Source organism: Muntiacus reevesi, chromosome X (genome assembly GCF_963930625.1).
Source record: "Muntiacus reevesi chromosome X, mMunRee1.1, whole genome shotgun sequence".
Classification (NCBI taxonomy): Eukaryota; Metazoa; Chordata; class Mammalia; order Artiodactyla; family Cervidae; genus Muntiacus; species Muntiacus reevesi.
Window position 1 is genome coordinate 5,703,456 of NC_089271.1, and position 7,088 is coordinate 5,710,543.

The 7,088-nt window shown below is 41.7% G+C and overlaps 1 non-coding gene across 1 annotated transcript; it reads left to right on the forward strand.

Annotated features, from left to right (window-relative positions):
• Window positions 1-4,034: 4,034 nt before the first annotated feature.
• Window positions 4,035-4,136, forward strand: LOC136154921 (U6 spliceosomal RNA). Its single transcript, XR_010660621.1, has one exon. It is a non-coding gene; the product is annotated as a U6 spliceosomal RNA (small nuclear RNA).
• Window positions 4,137-7,088: the final 2,952 nt, after the last annotated feature.

The window sequence follows — 7,088 nt, forward strand, 5'->3', positions numbered from 1 at the left end:
GCATTCCTTTTTCTGACCTGGTTTGGCTCCAGGTTGCCCGTCAAAGTAAAATATAAATGTATGTGTTCCTCTTAAGGGATAACGTCCGGGCTTTGAACGGGCCTCCCTGGTGGCGCAGACATGGTATTAGGTTAGTTTCTGCTGACGGGTCCTGTGGACAGTCACTTGCAGGTTTCTGAAGGTCAGTGGACTGCACATGAAGGTCACCGTTCTCATCATCGGTTGGGTGCTGGATTACACCCTTGAACCGCGTCATGATTCGGAGGGGTCTTTGTAGTCTGTCTCATCTGTGCTGGGTTCTCTGTTGTGAAAGACACCAAACCGTCAGGAAAAAAGTCACGTTTTACAGGGCCAGAGGTAGTTGTCAAAGCAAGACGCTTGTGATCGAATTGTGGTTCTTTTTCTCGTAACCTGAGCAGTGCCGTTCTGCACACAGAAGAAGATAAAATCTGAAACCTTCCCCAGGCGCTGGCTGGATTCGAGGATCACATGTCCCAGGACATGCTTCACCTTTCGTTGTATCCTCATTTGTTTCCTCTAGCTAACTGGGAACTTGACCTCAGAACTACCAGCGTTCCCCTTTTCATCTTTTTAAAATGTCTAACCGAATGTGACTTTCTTTTAACGGCTATCTGTGTCAAGAATTTTGAAGGTTACTAATTCGAGTGGTTCTGGAATTCGCATTGAGCTTGGATTTTTGACTGGACGGGACTTTCATGAAGAGACCTCTTACATTATTATCCCAGGTTGCAAAACTAGTACACAGTAGGATTGATTCAAGATCGTGTCTTTAAAAAGCTCTCTCCTTACTGCTCATGTAATATTCTTGATCACACTGGCATTGAAAATTCTTTTCCATACAATGGAGTATAGTTACAGAAAACACAATTACCGCTCAACTGCCAGAGAGTTTATTTCTTTTTCTCAAGGTCATCTTACCCTTGTTGAACTCTGTTGAAACTGTGAGCAAACGGCACCTAGATTTTGCTGGGAGCTCTGACCTCGAACGTGCACAGCAAATTGCTGTCTTTTGTTTCTCTGTGGTTGGAGAATGAAACTGAAGACCCCGAGGAGCTGGGAAATCCTGTGTCTGCCCAGGGCTTAGAGGCAAGGCAACTGACAATTGACCTCTGGTTCTTTTTTCTGTCGTGGGAGCCTAGAATTTCTATGCAAACACCATGTGACCTGGGAGCTCAGTAAAATTGCTCAAGAAATGCGGGGTCTCCATCACCTCCTACTGCTGTTGACTTTGGGTCTGTTCCAGGACCAGCCATGTAACCCCTGTGATGACCTGAGCCCCTCATCAGTCCAGTGCGGGAGGCTGGGCAGTGAGTACGCACACGCTTCTGAGCTACCGATGAGAATAATTCATGGTGGACGATGCTTAGATGGAAGGTGCAGTGTGAAGGTGACTGCTTCAAGCGGCGTATCGTCATAGCCCTTTAACGGTGTCATCATTTCAGCAGATGCTGCGGTGAATACTGTTCTGTCTTCACTAGGGGATCCTTTTTTTTTTTTTTTTAAGGTGGCACTGGACCCTTTTATCTGTAAGAACTGGATTGAGATATAATTAGCAGAAAATAAACTGCACGTGAAAGTGAACATCTCTGAGTCCTTTCTGACTCTCTGCGACCCCGTGGACTATACAATCCATGGAATTCTCCAGGCCAATACAGGAGCGGGTAGCCTTTCCCTTCTCCAGGGGATTTTCCCAACCCAGGGATGGAACCTAGGTCTCCTGCGTTGCAGGCAGATTCTTTACCAGCTGAGCCACTGGGGAAGCCCTAAACTGCACGTGTTAAGAGTCTGGAACATGAACCATTTTGACACAGGGTATGCCCTTCAAACCTTCACCTCAGTCCAAGCAGCAAACATTCCTATAACTTTCAAAGTTCTCTTTAAGGACCTTATACAGTAACTCATCTCTCCTGCTCCTCCCTCCACAGACTACTGATATATCGTTGTAGTTTGTATTTTGATCCCTTGCTATTTAGTAGTTAGTATTTCCTCGGGTTTTACATAAGATCATGCAGTGTGTAATCTTTTGTCCAGTTTCTCCCCTTCAGCAAGATTGTTTTTGAGATGCATCCATTTGACTGTGTGTATGAACAGTTCAGTCCTTCTTTGTTACTGTTTATCGCTCTTTATACTGTTTGTTACTCTGTGTTACTGCTTGTTACTATTTATTGCTATTGGTTAATGTTTATTGCTATTTATCGCTATTCATTACTCTTTGTTACTTTTTGTTACTATTCACTACTGTTCCTTAACAACTATTGATCAATGCTTGTTACTATCTGTTAATATTTATTACTGATTATTATTCTCCATCACTCTTTATACTGTTTATTATTCTGTGTTACTGTTTGTTACTATTTATTGCTATTGGTTAATGTTTATTACTGTTTATTGGTATTTATTACTGTTTGTTACTTTTTGTTACTATTCACTACTCTTCCTTAACAACTATTGATCAATGTTTGTTACTATCTATTACTATTTATTACTGTTTATTATTCTCCATCACTCTTTATACTGTTTATTACTCTGTGTTACTGTTTGTTACTATTTATTGCTATTGGTTAATGTTTATTGCTATTTATCGCTATTTATTACTGTTTGTTATTTTTGTCACTATTCACTACTGTTCCTTTACAACTGTTGATCAATGTTTGTTACTATCTATTACTATTTATTAGTTTATTATTCTCCATTACTCTTTATACTGTTTGTTACTCTGTGTTACTGTTTGTTACTATTTATTGCTATTGGTTAATGTTTATTGCTATATATCGCTATTTATTACTGTTTGTTACTTTTAGTTACTATTCACTACTTTTCCTATCTATTACTATTTATTACTGTTTATTATTCTCCATCACTCTTTATACTGTTTGTTACTCTGTGTTACTGTTTGTTACTATTTATTGCTATTGGTTAATGCTTATTGCTGTTTATCGCCATTTGTTACTGTTTGTTACTTTTCGTCCCTACTCACTACTGCTCCTCCACTACTATTGATCAATGTTTGTCACTGTCTGTTACTATCTATTACTGTTTATTATTCTCCATTACTCTTTATACTGTTTATTACTCTGTGTTGCTGTTTGTTACTATTTATTGCTATTGGTTAATGCTTATTGCTGTTTATTGCTATTTATTACTGTTTTCTACTACTTATTGCTGTTTCTTTATTACCGTCAATGTTACTGTTTATTGCTATTAATTGCTGTTTGTTACTGTTTATTGCTATCTATTACTATTGTAAATTCCTGTTTATTACTGTGTAGTATTCTGTTGTTTGGATGTAAGACTGTATATTTTATCTGTTCACTTGGTATTGGACGTCACAAGGGGCTTCCAAAGGGCTTCCTGGGCAGCTCAGCTGGTAGAGAATCCGCCAGCAATGCAGGAGACGCTGGTTTGATTCCTGGCTCGGGAAGATCCCCTGGAGAAGGGAAAGGCGATCCACTCCAGGATTCTTGGGCTTCCCTGGTGGCTCAGATGGTAAAGAATCACACGTGGTGTGAAAATCTGTAGGATCATCTGCGGTGCTGTAGATGGCATTAGTTCCTTCTTTTTCATGGCCGGGTCATATCCCAGTGAATCAACACCCCTAGTAGTTTAGACAGTAAAGAATCTGCCTGCAATACAGGAGACCTGGGTTTGATCCCTGGGTTGGGAAGATCCCCTGGAGAAGGGAATGGCTACCCACTCCAGTATCCTTGCCTGGAGAACCCCCTGGACAGAGGAGACAGGTGGATACAGTCCATGAGGTTGCAAAGAGTCAGAGATGACTGAGTGACTAAACGACAACAAAGACGCCTGTCTCATACCATACACAAAGATTAACTCAGAGTGATTTAAAGACTTAAATGTAAAACCTGAAGCTGTGAAACTCCTTGTAGAAAGCATAGGCAGTATGCTCTTTGACATCAATCTCAGCAGTACTTTTTTGGATCTGTCTCTTCAGGCAAGGGAAACAAAAGCAAAAATAAAAGAGACTAGCTCAGGCAAAAATGCTTTTTCAGTGCTTGCTTTGGCCTCAAGTATACTAAAATTGGCATGATACAGAGAAGTTTAGCATGGCCCCCGGGCAAGATGACATGCACATTTGTGAAGCATTCCATATTAAAAAAAAAATTAAGAAACGTTTTTGCACAGTTAAGCAAGCCATCAACAAAACAAAAAGGCAACCTACTGAATGGGGGAAGATATTTGCAAGTGTTACACCTGAAAGGGTTAAGACGTGTGTGTGTGTGTGTGTGTGTGTGTGTGTGTGTGGAGAGAAAGAGACGAGGGAGGGAGGGAGGGAAACTCATACAACCCAATATTAAAGAAATAAAATAGTCCGGTGAAAAATTGGGCTGAAGGTATGAATACCACATGCCAGTGGTCAGTAGGCACATGTAAAGGGGCTGGACATTAGTAATGATCAGGGAAATGGAAGTCAAAATCCCAATGAGGTATCCCCTCACACCGCTCAGAATGGCCGTCAAAATAAAATAAGCGAAAATAAAATAAAATCAAATAAGCGTTGGTGAGGATGTGGAGAAAAGAGAACCCTCCAGCACTGCTGGTAGAAATGTTAATTGGCAGAGCCGCTGTGGAAGGCAGTTTGGAAGTTCCTCATAAACATTAAAAGAACTACTACTGTATGATCTCAGTTTTCACTCATGGGTTTTTATCTAGAGAAAGTGAAGGCACTAATTTCGGAAGACAGGTGCACCCCAGTGTTCTTAGCAGCGCTAGTTAACAGTAGCCTGGACACGGGGGGAACCTAAGTGCCCATCCCCAGATGCATGGATACAGAAGATGCGGTAGATATATTCAATGGAATCCTACCCAGCCATAAAAAAGAAGGAAAATTTCACATTTGAAACAATCATGGTTGGACTTGGAAGGTGTTACGCTTAGCAAGATAAATGAGAGAAAAATTACCAGTGTATTTTTTTTTACTTACATGTGAAATGTAAAAGATAGAACAAGTGGACAGTCACAACAAGACAGGAATAGGCTCCCAGATACAGAAAGCAATCTAATCGTTGCCGGAAGCGAAGGGTTGGGAGGATGGGGAAACTAGTTGAAGTGGGGTGAGAGGCACCAAATACCAGTTATAAAATAAATCACGGCGAGAATGTGTAGTGGAGGGAATATAGCCAATAATATGATAATATCCCCAGTCCATAAATATCCCTTATTTCAACTAAAGACACTATAATTTCAGGGGCTTCCCTGGTGGCTGAGATGGTAAAGAATCTGCCTGCCGTGCAGGAGACCCGGGTTCCATCCCTGGGTCGGGAAGATTCCCCTGGAGAAGGGAATGGCAGCTCACTCCAGTGTTCTTGCCTGGAGAATTCTGTGGTGGGCTACAGTCCCAGGGTGGGTCACAAAGAGTCGGACATGACCGAGCCCACCCCCCAACCACACACACACCATTTCAGGGGCTTCAGGAACACGGCCAAAGTCCTGGATCAGTTTTATGATAAGCTCGGAATCTGGAGCTTTTCCTGAAGAACTACTAATAGACCTTCTTAGGCTCACATAGGTAGTGACATCCAGGAGGGAAAATAGTTAATAAATGACACTGGCCAAGAAAAGAACAGCAACAAATGTAAAAATAAATCTGCCCATCCTAAGGCCCCCTTTTTGTAATGTAATGCTCTGTTCCACATACACGTAAGGTTTGCTGCTTTTATGGGTTCACCAAGTGCAGTAATCCATTTCACTTTCCTCTGAAGGTTTTTTTTCCCCCAAAAGGAAGAAAAAAAAAAGTGGGCCAGCACAGAATGATTTCTTATCGTGAATGAAGATTAGGGGGTTCTTTGCAAGGGGTGTATATGTTCTTGAGACATACACTTATAGAGTTTTGTTGGTGAAGATACCATATAAGTATACATTAGCGTTCATGCTTTTTCAGATAAGAAGGATATGTTTTAGGCATGCGTGTGAAAATACAAAATTGTTTGCGAATGCATTGCCTATTTCCATATTGTGAATTTCATTCTGTGTATAAATGTCTAGATAAGTTGATTGATGGATGATGGGTGGGTGGATGAAGGACTAGTGAAGAGGGGACACAACCATTCATGCAGCATTGAAAGTCTTTGGCCACTGGGTGTCATGGTTTTCCCCATAATAGTTGGCCCACCACAAGTATTTGAGGGGTCCCTGTATTCCTGGTGCAAGAGTTGGCAGTGTACGTGGCAACTTTTATTAAACCACACCACCGTCCTTTTTCAGACTGCTGTGCTGTCTTTAAAACACATTGTCAGTGTTATTTTTCTGCCTAAAACTGGCTGATGAGGATTAAATCTACAAATACTGTTTTTTAATGTCTGAATATTTAAATGTCCGGAAATTGCATAATTGTGTTGGTCATAGCTAGGTTTTATTGTATCAAAGTCAAATCTGAAGAATTTGTGTGGTGCAGTTATGCATGTGCTTGGATATGTGTGCAATGAACTCTTTGCTCTACGAAATTTCTATAGTACAGAAATGAAGCAATTAGATATTGTCGTTCAGTTGCTCAGTCATGTCTGACTCTTTGCTACCCCACAGCATGCCAGGTTTCCCTGTTCCTCACCATCTCCCAGAGCTTGCTCAAACTCATGTCCATTCAATTGATGATGCCATCCAACCATCTCATCCTCTGTCGTCCCCTCCTCCTCCTGCCCTCAATCTTTCCCAGCATCAGGGGCTTTTCCGATGACTCAGCTCTTTCATTAAGGTGGGCAGAGTATCGGAGCTTTGGCTTCACCATCAGTTCTGCCCATAATTATTAGACCTGGTGATCACATTTGAGCGTCTGCTTGCTGTTACCAGGGTGTCGTGGCCAGATGCACGTGTGTTGGCTGACATATCACGAGCGTGAGTGCGCCATTAATTCGAACCAGGCGGCCGTACTTCTTCCTTGTGGAAGTGATTCGCCCTGCCAGGTCCGATGGCAGTTGAGTGGTTGTGACAATTAAAAGCAGTTGTGCTCATTCCATCACAGAAATGCTACTGAGTTTGTTTAGAAAAATAAAACCACTGTCAGGGTAGAGCGTGCCAGATGGGAAGATTTGGCCACGTACTCCGAGGACACC